This window comes from Pelophylax lessonae (assembly GCF_965119305.1).
Source record: "Pelophylax lessonae genome assembly, chromosome: 1".
NCBI classification, from domain to species: domain Eukaryota; kingdom Metazoa; phylum Chordata; class Amphibia; order Anura; family Ranidae; genus Pelophylax; species Pelophylax lessonae.
In genome coordinates this window covers 112,469,994-112,496,742 of record NC_138768.1, presented here as the reverse complement: position 1 = coordinate 112,496,742, position 26,749 = coordinate 112,469,994, and positions in this window count along the sequence as shown.

Genomic DNA, 26,749 nt, shown 5'->3' with positions numbered 1-26,749 from the left:
GGGCTCCAGCTCCACCATGTTTGGCTTTGATGTCAGATATGCAGGACTGGCTCAGCTCCACTTTCTTCCCTGGTAACTGACTCTGGCATCACGGGGGCCCTCTCCTCCTCCCCCAGCCACCCAGGGGCCCTCCCCTTCTCCCCCAGCCACCCAGGGGCCCTCTCCTTTTCCTCCAGCCACCCAAGGGCCCTTTCCTTCTCCACCAGCCACCCAGGGGCCCTCTCCTTCTCCCTCAGCCACCCAGGGGTCCTCTCCTTCTCCCCCAGCCACCCAGGGGCCCTCACCCTCTCCCCCAGACACCCAGGGGTCCTCTCCCCCAGCCAACCAGGGGCCCTCTGCCCCAGCCACCCAGGGGCTCTATCCTTCTCCTCCAGCCACCCAGGGGCCCTCTCCTTCTCCCTCAGCCACCCAGGGGCCCTCTCCTTCTCCCACAGCCAACCAGGGGCCATCACCTTCTCCCCCAGCCACCCAGGGGCCATCTCCTTCTCCCCTAGCCACCCAGGGGCCATCTCCTTCTCCTCCATCCACCCAGGGGCCATCTCCTTTTCCTCCAGCCACCCAGGGGCCATCTCCTTTTCCCCTAGCCACCCAGGGCCCCTCTCCTTCTCTTCCAGCCACCCTCTCCTCCCCCAGCCACCCAGGGCCTTCTTCTTCTCCTCCTCCTCCATCAACCATTCTAAGACTCTTCCAACTTCCCTGGGGCTCCTAACCCCCTTTGCGTAGTAGACACCGCAAATCTATGACCAGCAGAGTGACAAGTCGGGGCCTGGTTACCTTTATGTTCCGAGGCCAGGGCAGAGCACTCCTCCCATAGCAACAACCGATGATAGCAGAGTGAGCTGAACGGGCGGTCACTTCCTACTGATGCAGGTACATGCCCACCGATTCCTCCACATCTTAGGATTACATGATCAGAGGGCCAATCCCCAGGCAGAGAAGGCGGGGTAAGTGTCAGCGGACAACAGAGACCTGGCAGCTGCAGTGAAGGGACTGCAGCACACTGCTGCAACATTTATATCCAAGGATTTAAAGCAATCTTTTACTTGGGACATTTCCCTGACTGTGCCCTTCTAAATGTTGTCGCTCTGCCACTGGCCGCGAGGCCCCTGTAGGTGCGAGGCCTTAGGCGACTGCCTAATTTGCCTAATTTGAGAGCCGCCTATGCTCCTAGACTCCTTTCCTCCTGGCAGCAGAGTTTTGGCAGAAAAAAAGCTTGATGCTTGTAAACTCGTGTACATGCAGTCCCTGAGATGCAAACATCCAACATACATATATAATCATGGGAAAAATGTGTCTCCACTGAAGCTTTATCACCAATCCTTGTTATACAACAACCCAAAATTTTCCAAATTCATTTGTCACAGGGACAGAAAGTGAGGTGACATCTTCTGAACAGGGACACAGACAGCAAAACAAATGTTAATTGCTATCCAAAAAATGTAAAAATTATTTTTAATATTGATTCATTTTAATTAACTTAACCACTACTTACCCACCCACCGTCAAATGACGGCGGAGCGGTGTATCCATTGTCCTGGGACGCCGTCATATAACGGTGCACCAGAACAGCCTCACTCTCGCGCCCCCGGGAAGGCGCACACAGCGACGGTCGGGGCAGCGCCGTGTTGCTAGGACACGGCGCAACCCCAATCTCGGTAAAGAGTCAATGAAATTACTGTTTACCCATGTGATCGGCTGTGTCCAATCACAGCCGGTCACATGTAAATAAGTGGCAGTGTGAGGCGAGGAGAGCCGATCAGTGGCTCCTCCTCGCAGGGGAGACAAGGACATGTAATCAGGGCACTGATCATCAGTGCCCTGATTACTGAAAATCTAAATAAAGTGCCAATCAGTGCCCACCATCAGTGCCCGCATTTACTCACAGAAAATAAGAAAAACTTTTTTTTTTTTCAAAATTTTCTGTCTTTTTTCTTTTTTTGTAAGAAATAAAAAACCCAGCCTTGATTAAATACCACCAAAAGAAATCTCTATTTGTGTGAAAAAAATGATACAATTTCATATGGGTACAGAGTAGCATGATCGCGCAATTGTCATTCAAAGTGTGACAGTGCTGAAAGCTGAAAATTGGCATGGGCAGGAAGGGGGTGAAAGTGCACTGTAGGCAAGTGGTTAAAGAAGAACTGCACTGCATCTGGGCACCACAAACCAAAAACGATATTTCATTCCTTTTAAGTATTTAAAACAACCCCCCCCCCCCTTTCCCCATCCATCAATGTCTCCATGCTATTTTTTGGTGAGAAATCATTTTAAAAAATGCCCCCTGGCATTTCTCGCCGTGGCCATCTTGAGTAAGGGAAGATGATTCATGTATCATTTACTTCCTGGAATTCGTCTCAGGCATTGGCTGAGCTGAGAACCTTCCCTCCCCTCCCCTCCTCAAGACTCCTGAATTGTATGACATCATTTGCCGAGGCATGGAAACCAGGAAGTAATTGAAGAAATAGAAAAAAAGAAAGTGTAAAAGAAGTAAATATGATATACTTTCCTATCTCTTTACTATGCTAGCAGCATAAGGATTAGAAATAGTCCATGTTGATTGAGAGAGTGAAGTTCCACTTTAAGAACAAACCTACAGAAGCTTTTTTGTTTGTAACCTAGGGACTGCCTGTAACGCGTTTAGGTGCGTCAAGCGTTTGGCCATAAATTAATTTCATTGGCCAGAATAGTAATTGAATAATATATGAAATGAGTTAATGCCCAAGCTCTAAATGCACCTAGCGCTTAGGCGCATTTACACATGCTTAGGCTCATCAAGGGTTTTTTTCTGCCAAAACTCTGCTGCTACTGGACACACTTGGCTGTGGGTTGTTTTTCTGCCCCTGCAAAACCATCCAGTGTGAGTGAGGCCTGACAAGAAGAGCTTCATGGCAGGATCACCAGGTGTTATTTTGATAAAAAAAACAAAACTACGTTTTTCACTGCACACTTACCAGCTAGCCAGCAAAAATAAATTACACTAACAACTTACAATAAACTGAGATATAAACTGGAGGTACTTAACCTGGGGTTCATGAACCCCTATGATGTCCATGTATGGATTTCAGGGGATCCGTGAGGGTCAGATTAAAAAACAACACTTACATTCATTATACAGCCAGCCCTAGCGCCCCCCCCCCAAAGTATAGTGAGCCTTGGCTGCCTAACAGCAGGGCCATGATTTTCAGCTAGCTGTCATGTCTCCAAGGTGTTGCTGTTGAGAATGGGGAGTCTCCCCACTGGCTCCATGAGAGCGTTCTCATTGGGCAGTGGAGGAAACCCAATCAGTGGCACATTTAGGCTTGTATCTACTCCAGAAAGGCAGATTCTGCCGCACAGGATTCTGGAAGTGGGTATAAGTTTGAAGGGAGCGCATGACGCAGCGTCTTTGGTGGGAAGCAGAGTCCCAGGAGGGAGAGTACGGCTGTCCATCCTCCTGTCAGAAGGATCGGGAGTCCTAGGCGGCTTGCCTGACGGGACAGAGAGCTGGGCTGAGTTGAGCTGCAGAGAGGATCCGGTGTGCCAAGGACCAGCGGAGTAGAGGGGGTCCAGGTTCAGGAAAGCATTCCAAGTTCGTGAGTACTGTAAACTGCCCCTGGGGGTCTGTCTAGCAAGAGGGGGTCACTCCAGTGAAGGTCCAAGGGATCCAGGAGCTAGCTAGCGACAGAGGGGGGGGGCCTAGTGAGAGGACCCTGAAGTGTCAGAGGGGGTGCCTAGTGAGAGGACCCTGAAGTGTCAAAGGGGGTGCCAGCAGTTGGGCCCTGAAGAGTTAGTGTGTGCAGTGTACAGCGTGCAGTGTACAGAGTTGAGAGTTGCAGCAGCACAAGCAGTTCCAAGGAGCTACCTCAGTCAGTGAAGGGCTGGAGGGAGTTGTTCACAGGACTTTTAAACTAAACAGAGTGTCAAGAGTCAAGTCTTACTACAGTCCAGGATCTTTTGAGTCAACCAGAGTGTAAAAAGCCAAGTTCTAGCACAGTTCAGCAAGACAGCAGTTTTCAAGCGCCAGTAAGCGTTGGTCGGCATCCAGCTGGCGTCAAGACAGCGCTAACAGGCATTTTTCTACAGAGTGTCCCAGTTTTACCTAATTGAGCCAGAGGAGTATCCCACTCATTCCCTTCTCCCATCCCCAATATCAAATAAATAAAACAAAGCAAAGATGCCTGAATGGTCATTGTCTCCAATCTCACACTTGGATATTCAGCTTAAATGGGCTGAAGGTGTCACTGGTAACAATGGCAGACCCACATCAGGCCCAATGCCTGGAAAACCTGCTACATTAGCAAGTGCTCATTTTCATTTTCTAGTAGTAGTAGTAGTAGTAGTAGTAGTAGTAGTAGTAGTAGTAGTAGTAGTAGTAGTAGCAATAGTAGTAGTAGTAGTAGTAGTAGTAGTAATAGTAGTAGTAATAGTAGTAGTAGTGGAAGTAGAAGTAGTAGGTTTAAGCATAATAAAAACAGTTTTTTTTAATTTGTAGAAGATGATTGTATTTTATTTTTGCAATGAGAAGTTTTTACTTTTTGCATGAAAAGGAGTGGGTTTTTTGGTAACATTGTTTACGTTATTCCAACTAGAATGTCCATGCAAAGATGAATTTACGTGAATATTTTTGGGGAGGGGGTCTAAAGCTTTCATCAGATTCTTAAAGGGTTCCGTGACTCAAAAAAAAAATAAAGCGATTGTAAATGATCACCTTGTAAAACAACCCTTTCAGTCTAAAATAGAAATGAAAGGCAAACATTTTTGTATGGATATAAATATAAATGATAAATACCTTTTCCCCTTTTTTTATAAGTGTAGCACTACTCCCATGGGAGCTGCTGTGTGTGGGTTCCCCTGGGTTACCATTAGCAACAACAGAACAGTCTGGCATTTTTACCTCAGACAAGAAGCAGTCCAGTTTCTTTGGTTTTTAGTTTTTTTTTGGAACTTGGATAGGAGAAGGGAATGAGTGGGATACTCCAACTTAAAGAACTATGCACAATAGGCTAGGACAATTTGAATAGAGCTGAATAACGCTGATTAACGCTGTATGACGCTGAGCAATGCTGAATATAGCAAGACTAGGCCGCTGCTTCAGTCTGTCACAAGCTGTGACGCAGGACTGAATGAACTTTCTGAGGTAAACTGTATCCTGAGGTAAACTGTACTGTACTGCAGAACAACTTCAGGGCCCTTCCTGGCACCCCCTTTGTTCTTAATCTTCAGGGTTAACTACACCCCCTTTCCACAAACAATGTGTGAGCTGGCTCCTTGATCCCCTGACTTCTCTGGAGTGGAGACCTCCTCTTCTAGGCAGACCCTTGAGCAGTTCCCTCAGTACTCACGTCACGATCAGTGCCATCTTTAGAGCATTAAAGGGCCCTGGGCAATGCAGTTCACTGGGGCCCTGCCTACACAATCACCCACGAGAATGAAAATGCAAATTATCAATAAGGCGATATTTATTGGTACAGCAGTGCCAGGCTAATGACAGCTTCCCAGTTTGGCGGCTGGGTCCAGTGAACACACGGATGGGAGTCAGACTCGACTGTCCTGTGTGTGCCTGTTCCCGTGGAGGCAGATAGGCATTCCTGCAGTTGTGGTCTTCCCCTCCACGGCCCAAGTGGCCTGACAGGGCCACAGGCGCTTCCCATCTTCTAAGTTTGGCGGTGGGATGCACATGGGAATTGGGACTAATGCTTGGCTGGGGCTGGGTCGCTGGGCAACTGGGGCCACCCAGGCAAGTTGAGCCCCATTCAGTAAGATGGCCCTGCTCACGATACTGTTTTTCCCAAAGTCTTCTGCCCAACAGCTCCTCTGGTCAGCACACTGGATCCTCTGCAGCCCAGCTCCACACCTGTTTCCATAGGCCGACTGCCTGAACCACCTTCCTCACTTCAGCAGGAGGAGTGACAGCCGTCCACCTCCTCCTGGGACTTTGCTCCCACCAAAAGACACCCTGTCACATGCTCCCTCCAGATTTATAACCAATCCCAGGATGCACTGCAGCAATGCCCACCCACTGGGACAGCCATAAACCCTGGTGCAATTTTGGTTAGGTTTCCTCCACTGTCCAACATGCTCCCTTATTGGATACAGTGGGGAGATTCCCTTAGACCCAATAAATCACCAAAATGTACAACAATTCCCCTGCGCACAAGTGAGGTATGATGGAGGGAAAAAAATATGTTTCAGGTGGACTTGTAACTTGTAGTCTTGCTGCCCCCTCAGGATCAAGGGAATCCGAAGCACACTAAAAAACAACAACAAAGAAGAAGGGCGCACCGACCTAGTGCATTACCAGTAAAAGTGTTTATTAAAATGATAAGAGGTATAAATAATACTCACAAAACAAGTGTGGGTATCACACATCACAGCATAATCAACATGAAATCTCCAAGGTAGCCAAGATACTGCGCGGTGCTGGATAGCATGCAGTGAGCCGCATGAGTCTGCTCAGGCTGCGCTGACGTGTTTCGAGGGCCTCAGAGCCAAGAAGTGCTGCAGCATGCTATCCAGCACCACACAGTTTCTTTGCTACCTTGGAGATTTCATGTTGATTATGCTGTGATGTGTGATACCCACACTTGTTTTGTGAGTATTATTTTTACCTCTTATCATTTTAACTCTTTTACTGGTAATGCACTAGGTCAGTGCGCCCTTCTCCTTTATTGTTGTTTACTAGAGTTGAGCGGACACCTGGATGTCCGTGTTCGGCGGGTTCGGCCGAACTTGAAAAAAAAGTCCGGGTCCGTGACCTGGACTTTTTCCGAACTTTACCCGGACACCGAACCCCATTGAAGTCAATGGGGACCCGAACTTTTGGGCACTAAAATGGCTCTAAAAAACCAATGGAAAGGACTAGAGTGCTGCAAATGGCAGCAAAATGTAGTTAAGAGCATGGCAAGTGCTCTTAAAAAAAATTCCCCTTTAAATTTGTAATTTTTAAATGGCAGATTAGAACTGCACTCTGTATGAATGCTGCACACAACAGACTGATAAAAATATTTTTTTTTCTCCCTCCTCCTCCTCCTCCTCAGTGGTCTCAAGTGAGGGCAAAAAGATCGTTCACTGCACCACCCCCCACACAGCAAAATCGATGTAGATCGCTAATAGACGATTGTTCTGTCCTGTGTCTCCTAATCTCTCCCTGCCTACTCTCTCTAGCCTGTCCCTAAAATGCTCAAATATCTTTCCCTGCCTACACTCCGACCTGTCCCTGCACTCTTTTCGGGCACAATGTTGTTTCTCCCTGTCTGTCCCTAATCAGCCGCAGCCAGCACCGTTATGATGTGTGCTCTCTCCCTACACTACAGCAGACTGACGCACTGCGCTGTGTCTCTCGAGCTTATAAAGACATGGGTCACATGCTTCAGCTGGTCAATGCACAGCTACTAATACATTAGTAGGCATGGCTGGGATGGCTTAAGGCACACCAGTTAAACGCTTGTTGATTGGCTGTTGAAAGCCCGCCATTAAAACCGCGCCATTACATACAGGAAATACAATTACCGAACACGGATTTTAAACCCGAACATACAGTAAAGTGTTCGCTCAACACTATTGTTTACCCAATAAATCACACCTGGAAACATTGGACAGGCTAAACTAACAGACCTGGCTCCTGATAAGCAGAACAGAGCCATCAAATGTGTTTTCCTAGCACCTACCTAGGACGGAGCTACATCAGTGATCACATCCCCTCTGTTCTCAGCTGTATAAGAGCTGGGGGAGGAGAAGCAACAGCACACCAAGCTTCCCAGTGAATGGCTGTGCAGCGGGGGGGGGGGGGGGGGGTTGTCAGGAAAAGTCTGATCATTAGAGGAGAGCACACTGAGTTCCCAGCACAGCTAGAGGACTGACCATGGTGTGTTCTCCTGCTTAGTGCGGTCAGCTTTTAATAGGAAAGTAGAGGGACTGGCAGTATTACCAGTGATTCCACACAAAGGAAGCAATACAAAGAGAATAAGGTACTTTCTCATACAAGTACATGGCACAGCAGGCACATATCAGGAATATGAAGTGTTGGGGTAACAAACGCTTTAAGAACCACTGGTTTAAACAGGGTAAGGAGCCAATCAGTTCTGCAGTGCTCTTGTACTAAGGATGAACATGCGGATTGCAGGAGAGAGTAGAGTGACAAGAGAGAAGCTGATCAGTCTGCTGCTTCTCCTTTCTCTGTCCACTCACAGACTGGGGGAGGAACAAGACCTGTGTATGTTACTAAAATGGCGCAAAGAAAATTCAGATTTCCTTCCCCACCAGACAGAGCGGCACTCAGTGGCAGAGCTGTGTAAGTTTCAGAACTGGATGGACAGAAAAGCTGGATTCACACTAATGCAATTCCAGACATGCGATGTCTGTGCAATGCAAATTCAGCCATGCAGTTTGTTTGGCTAAAACCGCATCGCAATTGCACCCTTTTTTTTGTCCGCACTGGAATTGTATCGCATGGGTTTTCCGACCCATGCAATCTGATTCCATCCGATTTCCCAGTTCACACTGCATTCCACAAACCGATTTGTGGGTGTCATTAACTTTATATTGATAGCCGCACCTTTTCGCAGAGGCCATTGTGACCTGCCTGCGAGTTTGATGCGATGCGGGAACCTCCATTGGGATCGCTGTGATTCCCGCATTGCACCAGTGTGAACCCAGCCAAATACAGATCGTTTGGCAGGTAAAGCAGCTACCTTTTATGTATTGTTTTTATTTATCTGTTGCCCAGTATACAGGTATAATGACAATTAATATAATTACAACTGTAACTCCTCTTAGAGAATGCTCAAGAATCGAAATTATCCTTATGAAAATAAAAGCTCAGTCATCACGTCTGCTACCTACCATTCCAGCCCTACAAATTCCTTTTAAAACATTATTATAACAGATTATCTAGTGCTATGATTAATACAACCCTGAGAAAGCAACCAGCCCTCTGATGTCCAACCAATATAGGGATATGTGTAAAATATTAGCCTACAAAAATCCTCAGTATTAGTTCATTTGTTATTTTAAATGGGTAACATGGACTTTATACAGTATTTGTTCAATAATTCTAACTAGATAAGTCAATGCTAGTGTAGGGCTGGTATTACTTATCCTGAAATGACACAAAGCTTATGAAATATTGATAATGCTATGTACTAAGCCTCTGGTGATTTTCCACTGTCAGGGCTCTTTTACATTGCCGCATCCTCTTGTGTTTTCTGTATAAGCACATTTGAAATGCATTATCCTGTGAAGCCTTGTGATTATATAAACATGACTTTTTCTTTCATTCTTTCCGTGTTAGCAGCACACCATTGTTTTGTTTCCAACAAGTATATTTAAAGAAATGAAACATTTTAAATGATTATTTTTTTAAACAACACTTATTTTTTAACCTTGTACTTATTATTATTATTATTATGATTGCAGTAATATATTGGATTTTCAAAGCAACGATAGCACTGTAAAGGGGGACAGTACAGTTAATATGCTATTCAATAAGAGAGGAATAAGAGGGCCTGGCTCCTAGGAGATTACAATCTAAAAAGGTACTAACTGTGAGGGATAATCTAACTGAGAAATTAGAAGTACAGTTTATCAGGTGGCATAGGCTTCCCTGACAGAATGTTTTCAGTAATCACATAAAGGCAAACAGAATAGGAGATAGTCAAAGAGATTGGGGGAGGGAGTTCCAGAGGAAGGGAGAGGCTCTGGTAAAGTCTTAAAGATAAGTATGGGAGGAAGTGATGGGGGATCTGGAGAGCAGGTGGTCTTGGGAGGAGTTTAGAATAATTGAGACTTTAAATGGCAACAGTAATGTTTCATAATAAATTGTAGCTTACAGTGCTTTATATAAAAATATACAAAACATCTTTATTACAGTATATAATACAATATAAAAAGATGCTGTACAAAGCTAAAGTGGCTATTCAAATTATTGGTATATTATAATAATCACAGTATTTCCGAAAATACCAAGCCAAAATGCTCCAGATAATGCACATCTAACATGTTTCGAAATTTGCTTTCATAATTTTCTTCAGGGAGTGTATAGAAATGTAGAAAACAAGGAGCTAGGTTCTGTTGCTGGGAGATTAAAGGTAGAGAGATTAGCAAAGATTAAAACATGAATAAAAATGGGTATTGTCCTCCATTTGTCAAAAGGCGGTTAATGAGACCAGGGCGGTCAACCTGTGATCCACTAGGGTCGGTCAAAGCCATCAGGAAAGAGTGATCACAAACCACCTCAAATATCGGTGCTATGGCATCAGATCTAATGTTGTGGATGCCGTATCTTGAGTAGATATGAAAAGGAAAGAAGGATATGCGCCTTTAGGGGAAGCAACCCATAATCTGTTCAGTCTTGCTCATAGGGTCAGGTTCCGTAAGTCATTGACATTTCTCACAGAAATAGAAGTAGATGGAAGGGTAGGTGGATAGATGAATGAATGTCTCTCACAAGGGGACTGCTGCAGACCTAACATCCACAGGAGGTCCTCCAGTCATAATAGCAACTTTTTCTGCCAGCACTCTTTGGATGTTAAATCTGCAGCTGTTCCCTTTTGTAAGGGACATTTATTTATCTATCCACCTACCCTTCAAACTTACTTCTGAAAAATGTCTTTGACTTGCGGAACATGACCCTATGAGCAAGACTTAACAGATTATGGGTTGTTTCCCTTAAAGGCACATATGCTTCTTTCCTTTTTATATCTACTCAAGAAGATACGGCATCCACAACATTAGATCTGATGCCATAGCACCGGTATTTGAGGTGGTTTGTGATCACTCTTTCCTGATGGCTTTGACCGACCCTAGTGGATCACAGGTTGGCCGCCCTGGTCTCATTACCAGCCTTTTGGCGAATGGAGGACAATACCCATATTTGTTCATGTTTTAATCCTTGGCTAATCTCTCTACCTTTATTCTTCCGTGAACAGAACCTAGCTCCTTGTTTTCTACATTTCTATACACTCCCTGAAGAAGATTACGAAAGCAAATTTCAAAACATGTTGGATGTGCATTATCTGAAGCATTAGGCTTGGTGTTTTCAAGTGGGAATTCTGTGATTAATTATTGTAATTTTCCTATAATTTTAATAGCCACTTCAGCTTTGTATAGCATGTTTTTATATTTTGTGATAAAGATTTTTTGTATATTTTTATATAAAGCACTCTAAGCTACAATTTATTATGAAACATTACTGTTTCCATTTAAAGTCCAAATTATGAGGGCTTTTGCTCCATACATTGGGTGATACTTTGAGACAAGGTTATTGATGTAGCTAGGGGCAGAGTTGTAGTTGACTTTATATTATTGTTAGTATTTTTAATTGAATTTGCAGGGCAATCGGAAGCCAGTGGAGGAGTAGGCAGAGAGGGGTGGCAGCCACAGAGCTGTTGGTAAGGTGGATGAGTCTAGCAGCGCATTATCATGACCACATTTGCCAGGCGTTCCTCAAAAAATGTTATAGATCTACAACCTAATTTATCCATGAGATCCCTGATTTTAGCCACGGTTCTGAGAAGTTAGGAACTTTCAGAAAGAGAGCACTGACCTTGATTAGAGATCATATGACAAAGCAATATCCTCTGTTCTTGTCTTCTTCTGCCTTTTCTCTGTCAGATTGCAGAGACGGACGGATCCAATTACCCTCAGTAGTGTCATTTCCATTTGCTCAAACTTTTAGATTTTTTTTCCCACTACATTTACTTAATGGAAACCTATGCTTTACCCCATATGAAGCAAAGCAACAGGTTCGCTTTAATAGCCACCCTTCCGACCATGCGTAATCACTTTTCTGTTGTCCCTCCCCACCCTCCCTTCGCTCTGTTCAGCCACTGGTGGTGAAGAAAAGGCTCTGTACCTTCAGGTATGGAGGAATGGAGGAAGATGTCAACTTTGCGTAAGCTCCAGGAAGCCTCTCTAGGATTTCCTTTCCTTAGCCTAGAAGCTGAATGGAGGGGCGTAGGAGCAAACAAAAGGTGGGTATGTGCTGCTAAGGAGGAGGGAATCAACATGAAACTGTAGCTTTGCATGCAAATACTGGCTTAACAAAATAATAAATGTAACAATATAGAGCAGGGGTGTCAAACTCAATTTCATCGCGGGCCCCTTTAGCATTATGGTTGCCCTCAAAGGGCCTGTTGTATCTGTAATACTAGTTGTCCAGAGCACCCCACCCCCCATTACATCAGATGTTAAGAGTCCCTCACCATCCCTTACATCACTGTGCACTTCCCTTGCCTTGTGCTGCTGCTGGGAAGAAGTGAAGGGCAGAGCCGGAAAGCATTAAGTGCAGGGTCTGGAGGAGGAGCAGAGAAGGGCTGGAGTCAGCTGCCAGAGTCTGCTGAATGGTGATAGCAGGGGAGGAGAAGACAGGGTGGAATGGAGGGGGGGGGGGTGCTGCAGCTTTACAGAGAGAGCGCAGGATCTGTAAAAAGAGTTCTGTCCTCCTCTCTACTGCCAACTGCTGAGACAAGATGAGTGCGGAAAGGGGGGAGGCGCCGCAGCTGCAAGAGAGGCGCGAGGGCCACAAGAAATGGTCTGCAAATGGCCGCATTCGGCCCGAGGGCCTTGTGTTTGACTCATGTGATATAGAGATTGGATGGAAAATTTAGAATAGTATAACAATTTTGATAGTTAAATAGTACAATTTTATAGAGGCCCATAAAAAAGGGATGGCTAAGAAGGAAATAGTGACAGAGGGATTTGATTCTAAAAGAAAGGCAGTCCCTCCAAAAAATGAAGAGTTGTTTGCCATAGCCTTTATGTTTTTTGCATGCCAGGTTTTACCCATACAATCATCACAGACAGCTAGCTCAGGTCCAGTAGTCCTAATGGCCCACTAAACCCAAGACCATTGTAGCTGCCATTAGACTGAAGGTGAAAGGCTTGGGAGGTCAAGTCATTTCTTTGTATCTGTGTGTGGCGGTGTATCCCACAGATTCCTCACATGAGCTGAAATGAATCAGAGCTGTTCATTTTGACTTTGTGATTCTTATCAATACAAACATAACTTGCAGACATAAACACTGATTTTCTAGATGTAATCTAAAGTATGTACAGTATGCATTGGGACATTCTCTACAGGTATATATTTGATAAAAGGTAAAATAGGAGAGTAAGCATGCCTCAGGCAATTTAATGGCTGGAACATGAGGGCTTATGGGTGATGTCACGGCTCCCGGAATTCCCGGTCATTGTTGAGCACTCTCACTCACTCACCTGCAGCTGCGGCTCATTGACACGGGGGGGGGGGGGATCACTTAACTGGACTGGAGCGGGCTAAAAATAGGTAAGTACACCCCTCACATTTTTGTAAATTATTTTATTATATCTTTTCATGTGACAACACTGAAGAGATTACACTTTGCTACAATGTAAAGTAGTGAGTGTACAGCTTGTATAACAGTGTAAATGTTCTGCCCCCTCAAAAAAACTCAACACACAGCCATTATTGTCTAAACTGCTGGCAACAAATGTGAGTACACCCCTAAGTTAAAATGTCCAAATTGAGCCCAAAGTGTCAATATTTTGTGTGGCCACCATTATTTTCCAGCACTGCTCTAACCCTCTTGGGCATGGAGTTCACCAGAGCTTCACAGGTTGCCACTGGAGTCCTCTTCCCCTCCTCCATGATGACATCACAGAGCTGGTGGATGTTAGAGACCTTGCGCTCCTCCACCTTCCATTTGGGGATGTCCCACAGATGCTCAATTGGGGTTTGGGTCGGGGGACATGCTTGGCCAGTCCATCACCTTTAGTCTCAGCTTCTTTAGGAAGGCATTGGTCATCTTGGAGGTGTGTTTGGGGTCGTTATCATGTTGGAATACTGCACTGCGGCCCAGTCTCTGAAGAGAAAAAATTAGATAAATATATAATGATAAAAAAAAAAAAAGAAACTTGGATTAGGAAACAATCAGGTAAAAACCAGACAGCCAGCCACCCACCACAGGGTGCCTGACAGCCAGCCACCCACAGGCCCTATACCAGCCAGCCAGCCACAGGCCCTGTACCAGCCAGTCACAGGCACTGTACCAGCCAGCCAGCTACCCACAGGCCCTGTACCAGCCAGCCATCCACAGCCCCTGTGCCAGCCAGCCACCCACCACAGGGTGCCAACCAGCCACCCACTCACCACAGGGTGCCAGACAGCCAGCCACCCACCACAGCATGCCAGACAGCCAGCCACACCACAAGGTGCCAGCAAGCCAGCAAGCCAGACACCCACCCACCACAGGGTGCCAGACAGCCAGCCACCCACCACAGGGTGCCAGCCAGCCATCCACCACAGGGTGCCAGCAAGCCAGCCACCCACCGCAGGGTGTCAGCAAGCCAGTCACCCAACACAGGGTGCCAGACAGCCAGCCACCCACCACAGGGTGCCAGCCAGCCAGCCACCCAACACAGGGTGCCAGACAGCCATCCGCCCACCACAGCATGCCAGACAGCCAGTCACCCACCACAGGGTGCCAGCAAGCCAGCCACCCACCCACCGCAGGTAGCCAGACAGCTAGCCACCCACCACAGGGTGCCAGACAGCCACCCAACCACTACAGGGTGCCAGCTAGCCAGCCATCCACCATAGGGTGCCAGCAAGCCAGCTTCCCAGCACAGGGTGCCAGACAGCCAGACACCCACCACAGGGTGCCAGACAGCCACCCACCCACCACAGGGTGCCAGCAAGCCAGTCACCCACCACAGGGTGCCAGCAAGCCAGCCACCCACCACAGGGTGCCAGACAGCCAGCCACCCACCACAGAGTGCCAGCCAGCCACCCACTACAGGGTGCCAGCCAGCCACCCACCCACTACAGGGCGCCAGCCAGCCACTTACCACAGGGTGCCAGCAAGCCAGCCAATAAACATTAAACAAAAATTAACCACTTGCCTACTGTGCACTTAAACCCCCTTCCCATCCAGACCAATTTTTAGCTTTCAGCGCTCTCACACTTTGAATGACAATTGCGCGGTCATGCTACACTGTACCCATATGAAATTTTTATCATTTTTTTCACACAAATAGAGCTTTCTTTTGGTGGTATTTAATCATCTCTGGGTTTTTTATTTTTTACAAAAAAAAAAGAATAAAGACAGAAAATTTTGAAAAAAAAAAAAAGTTTTTCTTATTTGCTGCGAGTAAATTTTGAAAATAAATAAATTTTTCTCCTTCACTGATGTGCGCTGATGAGGCGGCACTGATGGGCACTGATAGGCTGCACTGATGGGCACTGATGAGGTGGCACTTATGGGCACTGATGAGGTGGCACTTATGGGCACTGATGAGGAGGTACTAATATGTCGTAATGATGAGCACTGATAGGCGGCACTGATAGGCGGCACTGATGAGCACTGATAGGTGGCACTGCTGGGCACTGAGAGGTGGCACTGCTGGGCACTGAGAGATGGCACTGAGAGGTGGCACTGACGGGCGGCACTGATGGGCACTGATAGGCGGCACTGACGGGCACTGGCGGATGGCACTGATGGACACTGACGGGTGGCACTGATGAGCACTGATGGGCGGCACTGATGAGCACTGATGGGCAGCACCATCAGTGCCCACACTCAGTGCCCATAGTGCTGCCAGTCAGTGCTCATCAGTGCCTAGATGAGCAGGCACTGATGGGCACTGACTGGCAGCACTATGGGCACTGATTGTGGGCACTGATGGGGGCACTGATGGCGGGCACTGATGGTGGGCACTGTGTATGTTTTTTACCTCTAGTAATCAGGGCACTGGTGATCGGTGCCCTGATTACATTCTTCTGTGTCCCCGGCGCTGGGCAGCTCTCCCTCCTTCCTCACACTGCAGTCTCCGTGTGAGGAAGGAGCGCTGGCGATGAGAGATGATCTCATATGTTTACATATGAGATCATCTCTCATTGGACGGTCCGATCACGTGGTAAATGGCCGCTGTGATTGGCCATTTACCACGATCTGTGATTGGCTGTGTCCAAGGGACACGGCCAACACAGATTTTCCCCGATGCGCGCTCGCGGGAGCGCACGGGGAGCCTGTTACTGGGAGGCCGTTTAAAGACGGCCTCCCGAAAATGTGTGTCCGAGCTGCAGCCGTCTTTCGGCTATAGCGCGGACCGGAAGTAGTTAACATGTTCAGTACCAGATTTGTGTCAAAAATTTTCTTTATTTTTCAAAACTTTAAATTTACAAAATATCGGCCCATTTTGGCCGATACCGATATGCGATGGCCAAAATATCGGTATTGGTATCGGCAATGAAAAAGTGATATCGGTCAATCCCTAGTCTATACATGTCAAGTCCACAAGTTGCAGCTTTACAATTTCCAAATGTCAACATCTTTATATCTGTATATGTATGAGTTGTAGGCAGAGTAATATTCACCTAATTGACAGCTTTGTTTTGTGATAATAGGCACAGAAGAGTGTGTTTTCGGGCCCAACGTTATTATATGAAATTGGTTTGGTGGATTTGCAGTCAGAACTGAACATGTTTATTGCAGTGCTGCTGCTATAAAATATTCTAAGAAATAGAGTGATGTGAATTGTTGGCGTATATCTTCATGATCATGTTTAGGAAACAATGATATGGATAGCATAATAATTATAAATTTACAAGTCATACTTGAACCAGGTGCTTGGATGGAGTTGATTAAAAGATTTATATAGCCAAATCTATAAACAGAATATATTATTAAACACGGTCATATGATGTACTGGAGGTACTTGCTTTTAGTGTGTGATCATATAAATGTTTATTTTTTATTTTTTTTTAATAATAAATCTCCTTGTGAAACTGCTTGTATAATATTGTAATCAGTTTTCAGGATTTTTCAGTAAATGTTGTCTGATGTCTGATTGCAGACCAGTCAGTTACATCATTATTTTTATATCTGCATGTTATTTTGAAATATAACCTGGCGAATCTACCATGAGGATTCAAGCTCTTCCTGTTATAAGGTGATGGTGTTCTGTCCCTGTCTTCCGTTTGTCCTTCTGTATTGTCATATGTTCTCCCAATGGGGTTTATAAGTGGCCATGCAAACTCACATTGCACAAGCAGCATTGGACCCTAAGGACTGATAAGCAGCAATATATTAAATTTTCTGGTCTTGGGTTTAGATAAACCCCAACAATTATGAAGAAAAGAATACCCTCTCTTGGAACGGGACTATTATAGGCTACAAATAGACACAAAGAAATAAAATATATCAAAAAAGTTACATTTTTAATGGTGCGAAACAATATTAAAAATATGTGCAGCTATGTATGAAATATTACACAGTTTGCAGCATACCTGAAGAAATGCAATGAAATAAACATTAGGCATACAGGAGTCATTACTGACCTAAATATGCAATAAAGAAGAGAATATTTGGCCGTAAATTAAAATGAGTGATCGAACGATATCGTTTTTTTATTGCCAATACCGATATTTTGGTCATCGCATATCGGTATCGGCCGATATTGGCCGATATTTTCGTACATTAAAATTTTTTTTTATTTATTTATTTTATTTTTTTTTACAGGTACTCTAAAAGACCCCAAACCCCTCCTCTGCACCTAAAAGCATTAAAAATGCCAAGTTTGGCTGTTTTGAATGCTGTAATTTTTTTTAATTTGGCACCGAGTACCCGGAAGTGATGTCATGATATTACTTCCGGGTTTTTACACAGAGACCTGATCAGAGCTGAATGCAGCTTTGATCGGGTCTTCTCTTCGGCGGCCTGTGCGGAAGGCGGCGGGAGGGGGGGGGAGTCCCCTCCCGCTCCTTGTATTGAAAGCCGAGTGCTTCTCAGCCACATCGGTTGTCATTATAAGACAGCTGACCCTCGGCTATGGACGCCAGTACCAGGGTGATGCCTCTAGCTGCAGACATCAATCCGGTACAAGCACTTCGGCAATATTGGTAACCTCAGGAGCCAATTCCGATATATCAGGGAAAGCGCAGATCGGCCCACGATATATCGGCATTGCCGATAATCGGTCAATCTCTAAATAAAACCAGTGTGAATGCCGTACCGTCAATCAATAAAGGTGGAGGAATGAGGCGGGCTACAGTAACCCCTAACTTCTAGTGCTGGGGCCCGCCGCAGGACAACAAAGGCAGAGATCAAGATATTGCTGACATAAAACAGAAAAAAAAAGAAAATAATAAATATGTATTCCAATAAAAATGTCAATAAGACCTCACTAATTTAAGGGAAAGCACAAAAAAGGCACTTACAGTGGGGGAAAAAAGTATTTGATCCCCTGCTGATTTTGTACGTTTGCCCACTGACAAAGAAACGATCAGTCTATAATTTTAATGGTAGGCTTATTTTAACAGTGAGAGACAGAATAACAACAAAAAAAATCCAGAAAAACGCATTTCAAAAAAGGTTTAAATTGATTTGCATAAGTATTTGATCCCTTCGCAAAACATGACTTAGTTCTTGGTGGTAAAACCCTTGTTGGCAATCACAGAGGTTTCTTGTAGTTGGCCACCAGGTTTGCACACATCTTAGGAGGGATTTTGTCCCACTCCTCTTTGCAGATCCTGTCCAAGTCATTAAGGTTTCAAGGCTGACATTTGGTAACTCGAACCTTCAGCTCCCTTCATATATTTTCTATGAGATTAAGGACTGAAAAATGGCTAGGCCACTTAAGGACTTTAATGCGCTTCTTCTTTAGCCACTCCTTTGTTGCCTTGGCTGTGTATCTTGGGTCATTTTCATGCTGGAATACCCAACCACGACCCATTTTTAATGCCCTGGCTGAGGAGGTTCTCACCCAAAATTTGACGGTACATGACCCGGTCCACCGCCCCTTTGATGCGGTGAAGTTGTCCTGTCCCCTTAGCAATAAAACGCAGCAAAGCATAATGCTTCCACCTCCTTGTTTGACGGTGGGGATAGTGTTCTTGGGGTCATAGGTGGCATTCCTCCTCCTCCAAACAGGACGAGTTGAGTTGATGCTAAAGAGCTTGATTTTGGTCTCATCTGACCACAACACTTTCACCCAGTTCTCCTCTGAATCATTCAGATGTTCATTAGCAAAATTCAGATAAGCCTTCTTTAGCAGGGGAACCTTGTGGGCTCTGCAGGTCCCTCACTGTGCAGTGTGTTACCAATTGTTTTCTTGGTGACTGTTCCCAGCTGCCATGAGATCATTGACAAGATTCTCCTGTGTAGTTCTGGGCTGATTCCTCACCATTCTTATGATCATTATAAATCCACAAGGTGATATCTTGCATGAAGCCCCAGACCGAGGGAGACTGACAGTTATTTTGTGTTTCTTCCATTTGTGAATAATCGCACCAACTGTTGTCACTCTCTCACCAAGCTGCTTGGCGATAGTCTTGTAACCCATTACAGCCCTGATTCAGTCTATAATCTTGTCTCTGACATCCTTGGACAGCTCATTGGTCTTGGCCATAGTGGAGAGATTGGAATCTGATTGATTGATTGATTGCTTATGTGGACAGGTGTCATTTAAAAGGGTAACAATCTGAGATTGGGAGCACTCTCTTTAGGAGAGTGCTCCCAATCTCAGCTTGTTATATGTATAGAAGACACCTGGGAGCCAGAAATCTTGCTGATTGATAGGGGATCAAATACTTATTTCACCCATTAAAATGCAAATAAATTTATAACTTTTTTGAAATGTGTTTTTCTGGATTTTTTTGTTATTATACTGTCTCTCACTGTTAAAATAGACCTATCATTTAAATTATAAACTGATCATTTCTTTGTCAGTGGGCAAATGTACAAAATCAGCAGCGGATCAAATACTTTTTTCCCCCACTGTACAATCCCTAGCAAGCTTAAACCCCTACAATGAACATATCTAATTTGCTTCTTTCTGATCCAATAGGCTCCTTTCAGACCAGTGTTCTGATCAGGTCTGTCTGGCAAGGTTTCTGGTGGACCTGATTGGAAGGTTCATTCGGTCTAATGAAGAGATGGGTATATACAGCAGAGTGGGCTCTGCCTACGTTCACTCTGCAGATACTGAGGGGACACGGTTGTATCATCCATCTGCTCTGATCAGCAGGGGATCAGCTCACAAATCCTCTGCTGATCTCAACGAAATCTGCCCCATGTGAAAGGGACCTTAAATATACTAATGAAAGCGTTTTGTTACATCGGTTTGAGAAATGCAGAAAAATACCCATTGGTCATGTCAGTAATTTAGAGCTGTCCTGTGTCTTGTGTAGGGATGAACTTTTGCTGTAACTGCTTTTCTAACTGCAGTGTGCGCTGGAGTTGGGTTCATTTTGTGATATCTGCTAGTACATTTAACACTACCCTCCTCCAAGAATGTCAATGCTGCTTTCCAAAGGTGACCTTTGTGCTCCTTCACCCAGAATGCAGGCACTTTAACCACTTTACCACCGGAGGATTTTGCTGTCTTACGTCCAGGCCACTTTTTGCGATTCGGCACTGTGCAAATTTAACTGACAATTGCGCGGTCGTGCTACGCTGTACCCAAACAAAATTTACGTCCTTTTTTTCCCACAAACAGAGCTTTCTTTTGGTGGTATTTGATCACCTGTGCGATTTTTACTTTTTGCACTGTAAACAAAAAAAGAGCGTTTATTTTGAAAAAATAACAATATTTTTAACATTTTTTTATATGAAATTCCCCCCCAAAAAAATGTAAATTTTTGGCCAATTTGTTTTCTGCTACCTATGTTTGGTAAAAAAAAAAATCACAATAAGCGTATTTTGATTGGTTTGCGCAAAAGTTATTGCGTTTACTAAGGGAAAGATGTCTGTCATTTTTGGTGTTTTTTTTTTTTAATGAGTAATGGCGGCGATCTGCGATTTTTTTTGCGGGACTGCGACATTGCGGCGGACAGATCGGACCCTTAACTGACATTTTTGACACTTTTGGGGGTACCAGTGACATTACTACAGTAATCAGTGCTATACAGTACATATGCACTGTTACTGTAAAAATGACACTGGCAGGGAGGGGGTTAATTTTATTGGAGAGGGAGGGGTTAATGTATGCCTGGTGCTTACTAACGTGTGTGGGGGGAGGTGACTGAGTGACACAGGGACAGATCGCATGTTCAGCTATGCTGAACCCTGCAATCTGTCACTGTTTGTCACTTAGGAGATCCGCCCGCTCTGTTTACACAAGCGGGCGGATCTCCAAACTCTATTCCCCGACGATCGGGGAAGAGCAGCGGCGATCGCCACCGCTCCTCCCCTGGCCCGACTCCCGCTGTGACTGAAAACAGCGGGAGCGCCGCCTACAGGGGGAGGAGTCCAGCGACGTTGGTCTACATCGCTGGATGGAATCGAGCCACTTTGCCGCAGTACAGTCCCAGTGACTGGTCGGCAAGTGGTTAATACAGGAGGTGTTACTGGTCTGATCACCAGGCGGAAACAGAAGGAAGAAAAGACTAAAAAAGAAAACGAATGCAGCCATCACATCTAAGGATTGGTAAGCTGCAATATATATCCAATTTTGGTTTGGGGTTTAGAGCGGAACGTCATCCAATAGCGGAAGCTTTGCTCTTCCTCCTCCTCCCCCCTCCTTCATTACATTTGGCACAATATTTTTTGGGGGGGGACAGGTATCTGGTTTTGAGAGGTACTTGCTCCCCCACCCCCCGGTGAGATTGCCATGGCGATCTGAGTGGGAGTTCAGCCCCCTCCTTCCCACGTAACCTTCTGGGACATGTCACAATTAGATGGCCAAGTGCGGCTCATGCATGTGCAGTGAGCAGCCGGCTGTGAAGCCGCAAGCAGTCACAGTTGGCTGCCCACACTTAGTATGCCGGTGGCCGAAGTCTGGTGAAGAAACTGGCTGCGCGAGGACACCGCTGGTTCCGGGGACAGGTGAGTCTCTATTTATTAAAAAGAGATGTCTAATTTTTCAAAATATGACTGAAGCTCCTCTTTAATATCGCTTTAACCAAATGTGGGCATGTCTATAATGGCTAGTGATGTCACCATACCCCCAGCCCCTTGTATACAAACCTAATGACAGCTCTGGAGAACAGTCATTAATGCAGGAAAGTGACATTAGTGAGCAGGTCAAGTGATCACTATCCAACATTTATCGTGATTGATGCTGGATTTTAAATCCTCCATTTTTTTTATTTTACATTTGTATGAAAGAACTTGGGTGTGTTTATTTTCAAATTACTTTTTTTTTAGTGAGGTACTCCTTGTTTGTTTATGTGGAGGGACTGGCTATCCAAGGGTATTCAGATTTTAATCAATACCTCCCCACCCTCAAAACCATTGGGCCAGGGTTGTGTAGAAGAGGCGCTTGTCCCATTGTCCAAATCAACATGGGCTCCCTCCCCATTGTGAGGGTATGAGGCCCAGAGACCCCCCCCATTCAAAAAAAATACAAATGACCTACTACTGACCCCTACACTTTGTGTTGTGTACTACTTACCTTTAAACTTTCAGTTACTTACTACTGACCCTTGCCCTTTTTGATCTATTGCACTCTTTATTACTTACTACTGACTTCTGAACTCTGTGATACTTACTAGTAACTGCGTGAATAACTCTGCATTACTACTGACCTCTGCATTCTGTTACTTACTACTAGCCCCTACTAAACTTCATCTTTACATCATATCTATGGTCAGAACTTTAAACCATATATTTAATATGACACATATTCACTACACCCTGTGGGTAGGCACTGCAGTGTCACACATTTCACAGAGCCTGCCTTCTGAACTACAGAGGTTCTGAGAGGAGGAGTTTCAGTAGGTGGAGTCAGTACATAAATAACTGCATGCAGGCACCAAGGTACCATGGGATATGTAGTCTTTAGAAATTGAAAGTAAACAGCAAAGGAGAAGCTACAAAGCTCACAGGGAATCCAGAAAATTGTGGGAAGAGATGGCCAGCAGGCAGGCATCACTCACAACATAAAATCAACATTTTCAAGCAATCTTATTTTGAATTGTCAATAATAACTATGTTTGTAATACTATTACAATGTTGATGTTATAAAGTTAAAGTGTATGCTGTGACCACAGAACACCTTTAAATTCTAAAGAAAAAAAATGTACTACTGAATTGAATGGTATTTGGCTGTAAAATTGGCTGCCTTGACGGGGGAATGGAAAGTTTTCTGTTGTCTTACTATAAAGGCAGGTGGCACAAACAGAGATAAGATCGCAGAGACTGTAAAAGGAATAGGCAATGCTGACAGCAAAGATTAATTAGTTTGTAACTGTAAATGTCATTTGTGTGACTCTAGGTATGCATTTAGCGAGCCATTGTAATTCCATTTAGCTGAGTAAAAGGAAAGGAAATTAACAAGGATAGAAGAGTGTACTGTAAGGGTAATTCAGAAACTGATGGGAAATTTCCACTAAGAAAAGCCATTTTTAATGCACTTGTAAGACTGGATCCACTGGCTCACACATTTTTTGACACTGTATAAATGTTATGATGTAAACGCACAAGTGACCTGCTGAGAAATATTGAGGTTAGATTAGCTAATGTCACCAAAGTCACATGATTTACAGAAAAGATTCCTCAACATTGAATGTGTTTCCTTGAAAGCTTGTAAATACAGACTTAAAAATGGTAGAAATTGGAAATGTCATGGATGATACACCTATTAGCAGATTAACAGTTATTCTTCTAATACAGTGTAAATAAATAAAAAAATCACATTTCTGACTGATTGCCATGTGCACTGCTGTTTTCTTGCCTTTCAAATTATGTACACTAAATGGGGTGGGTTTGTTAAGGGTAAATAGGCTGTTCACTTTTGCAAGAGAATTTTCCCATGAGCTTAGTTTAAGTTCTAAAGACTTCCATCATTCCGTTAAAGGCAAGCATTTTTTTTTTCCTTTCCCGATTAGAAATTCTTTGCACATTCACTTAGCTCTGGGGAAAATTCCCTTGCAAAGTGAAAATTTACTTGCAAAGTGAACAGGCTATTTGGCTTTAGTAAATAAAACCCATTGTGTTTGTATATAGTTTTTAGCTCATAGGGAATTCTTCCATTATTATATATTTCTAATACAGGAGTCCTTAAGCTTTTTTCACCTTATTACAAATCACCCCCCCCCCCCCCATTGGAATTTTCAATATGTCGCGATACTACTTTACTAGACTGTCCTATTAGGCATTGAGTATAAATCTGCGCTAATACTAACTCAATGCTATACCCAAACGACAGGAAAAAAGAGCTAATTTTCTATCTCCCGATGAAGTCCTTGTGATGAAATGCGTTGAGGCAGAGGTGATGGCCGACAACAGGGAACCCAAAAGATTTATTTATTAGCATGGATACTGGGCATTAGAGTGTTATACAAGTGTTTTATATGTGTGTAACCTACTAAATTTTAATGAAAACACTTTTTAAACACAATTACGCTATGGAAGCTGTGTGTTTGTCACGTACCTGGCAGGAGACTGAGTTGACAAGGTCAGCCTCTCTTATATCTCCCGCCCAGACCCCACTGAAGGTGAGGCAGAGGGTGTCAGGGGACAGGAGGGACACGAGTGCCTGTAGTTGTTGATGGGTCAGAAAAGGCAGCTTGTCCGGATCCTGGAAACTGTAACATGCAGCGATGTATGGAACAGGTGCAGCGGACAGCCAGGCAAGCACTCGGGTAGCTTTGAGAGCCAAAGTTAGAGAGAGAGTCAGAGTTGCAGGAATGCCAGGGTCATCAACAGGCGGTGCAGCAGGGTACCAAATCATAAGCAGAGCTAAAGTCAGGGACGGAGCCGGGTCAGGTTTAGCAGAGAGGCAGAGGCAGAATCCAAAGTCAAGTCCAGAACACGCCAGGTCAGCAACAGGGAAGCATACAGGTATCATCAGGTCACAGGGTACAGCTGAAGATCAGTCAGCAAAGGAAACAGAATTGAACTTCCTTTAAATAACCCGCCTGGCGCCAAGCGCCGTTGTGCGTGTGCATGCGCACTCGCGCAAACGCCCATTAGCCATTCTTCTGGGAATAGCCTGCGCATGCCCCAGGCGTCTCACAGGGATTCCCCGACAGTGTTGCTTTTCCATATGTGGTATATGAGGATGACAAGAGGAGTGATTTAAAGGAGTGGTCCCTAAACCGGAGCTGGAGTGGAGAGGGGAAAAGGCTTTGGGAGGAGCTTCAGTTGTGTTTCTGATGATTTATAACCTTCTTTAAATAAGAGGTCATATACAGTATATCTGGTGAGCCTTTCTGTTGTCTAAAGCACTGGACACTGCAGATGGAAGTTATTGGGAATAAGGAGAAGTGTTCTATTATTCACTGTTTTTTATGTTGTTTTTTTTTTTTTTTTTTTTGAATATTCACAGTAATAAAAGGACTATATGTAATATTTACACTTAAGGACTATATATTATTTGGAAGGTGAAGAAGAGTGATTACACTTATTTAATTTATAGATTCATCTATTTATTTAGGGGAAAAAAATAAAAACTTTCTTTCATAATTTATGATGTCACAAATAGTTTATTGGTTTTATTGATAGGAATATTAATATAATACTGGATTTATCTGGTGCCAACAGTTTGCGCAGCACTTTACAACATGAGGGCAGACAGCACAGTTAAAATGTGATTCAATACAGGAGGGCCCTGCTTATTAGCACTTACAATCCAAGAGGGAGGGTCAAGCGATACAAAAGATAATAGCTGTGGGGGATGAGCTGATGGAGAAAATAAAAGTATAGTTGTTCGGTGGGGCAGGATAGGCTTTAAAGAGAAGGTTTTTTTTTAGGGATAGTCTAAAAGTGGACAGAGTTGGAGATAGTCGCACAGATTGGGGTAGGGAGTGTTATAGGATGTGAGAGGCTCGGGAGAAGTCTTGGAGGAGACAAGAGAGCTAGAGAGCTGGAGGACTTGAGAGGTACGAAGAGAACAATTTGGTTAGTATTTTGAGACTTGGGTACTGATGTAGCTGGGAGGCGATTTGTGGAGGGCTTTGTAAGTTATTGTTAGTATTTTGAATTCAGTTAGTTGGGTGACAATGAGGGGTAGCAGACATTTAATGGTTGGTAAGGATGATAAGTCTGGCAGCAGCGTTCATGATGGGTTGAAGAGGGCATACCCTATGTAAAGGTAAGCCAATGAAGGGAGAGTGGCAGTAGTTGAGGTGAGAGATAACCAGGGAGTGAATTAGGAGCTTTTTGGTGTCATTGGATAGGAAGGGGCTTATTTTGGAGATGTTGCAAAGATTGATGCAGCAAGCTTTGAACAGTGATTGGATGTGAGGCTGAAAGGATAGTCCAGAATAACACCTAGCACCCTGCCATGGGGGGGACGGGTTGATAGTTGTGCCATGGATCTTGACAGAGAAGTCAGGTAAATTGATGATGTGTGTGCAGACTGAAGGAGTAAGCTGAAGAGTAGAAAAATAGGTTTGGGTGTCATCAGCATAGAAATGGTATTGGAAACCATGGAAAGCTTAAATTGTAAGTGTAAATTGTAAGTGACGTTGAAGGTGTGGTGGAATGAATATACAGAATAGAACTGGTATTTCCATAAGATGTCCTATTTGGCACCAGTATGACTTCACAATGTGCCAGTAGGTTGATTTTTACTTTATGCATGGATAGCTAGGAACAGACCAGTTGGAAAATGTTTATCATATTGATTTTTTTAAAAGGCAAATCACAAATACACAAGACAGCTACAATTAATATAATTTTATGCTTTTGTTTCTGTGCAATCAGAACATAAAATCCAAATAAAGCTAATGATAACGTTACTCACATGTCATCTAACACATCAAATAAATTCCTCCACTTTGACTTTAGGTTCAGTAGAGCAGAAAATGCAGTTTCCTTCTTTTTTTTTTTCCTTTTTTTTACATATTTCA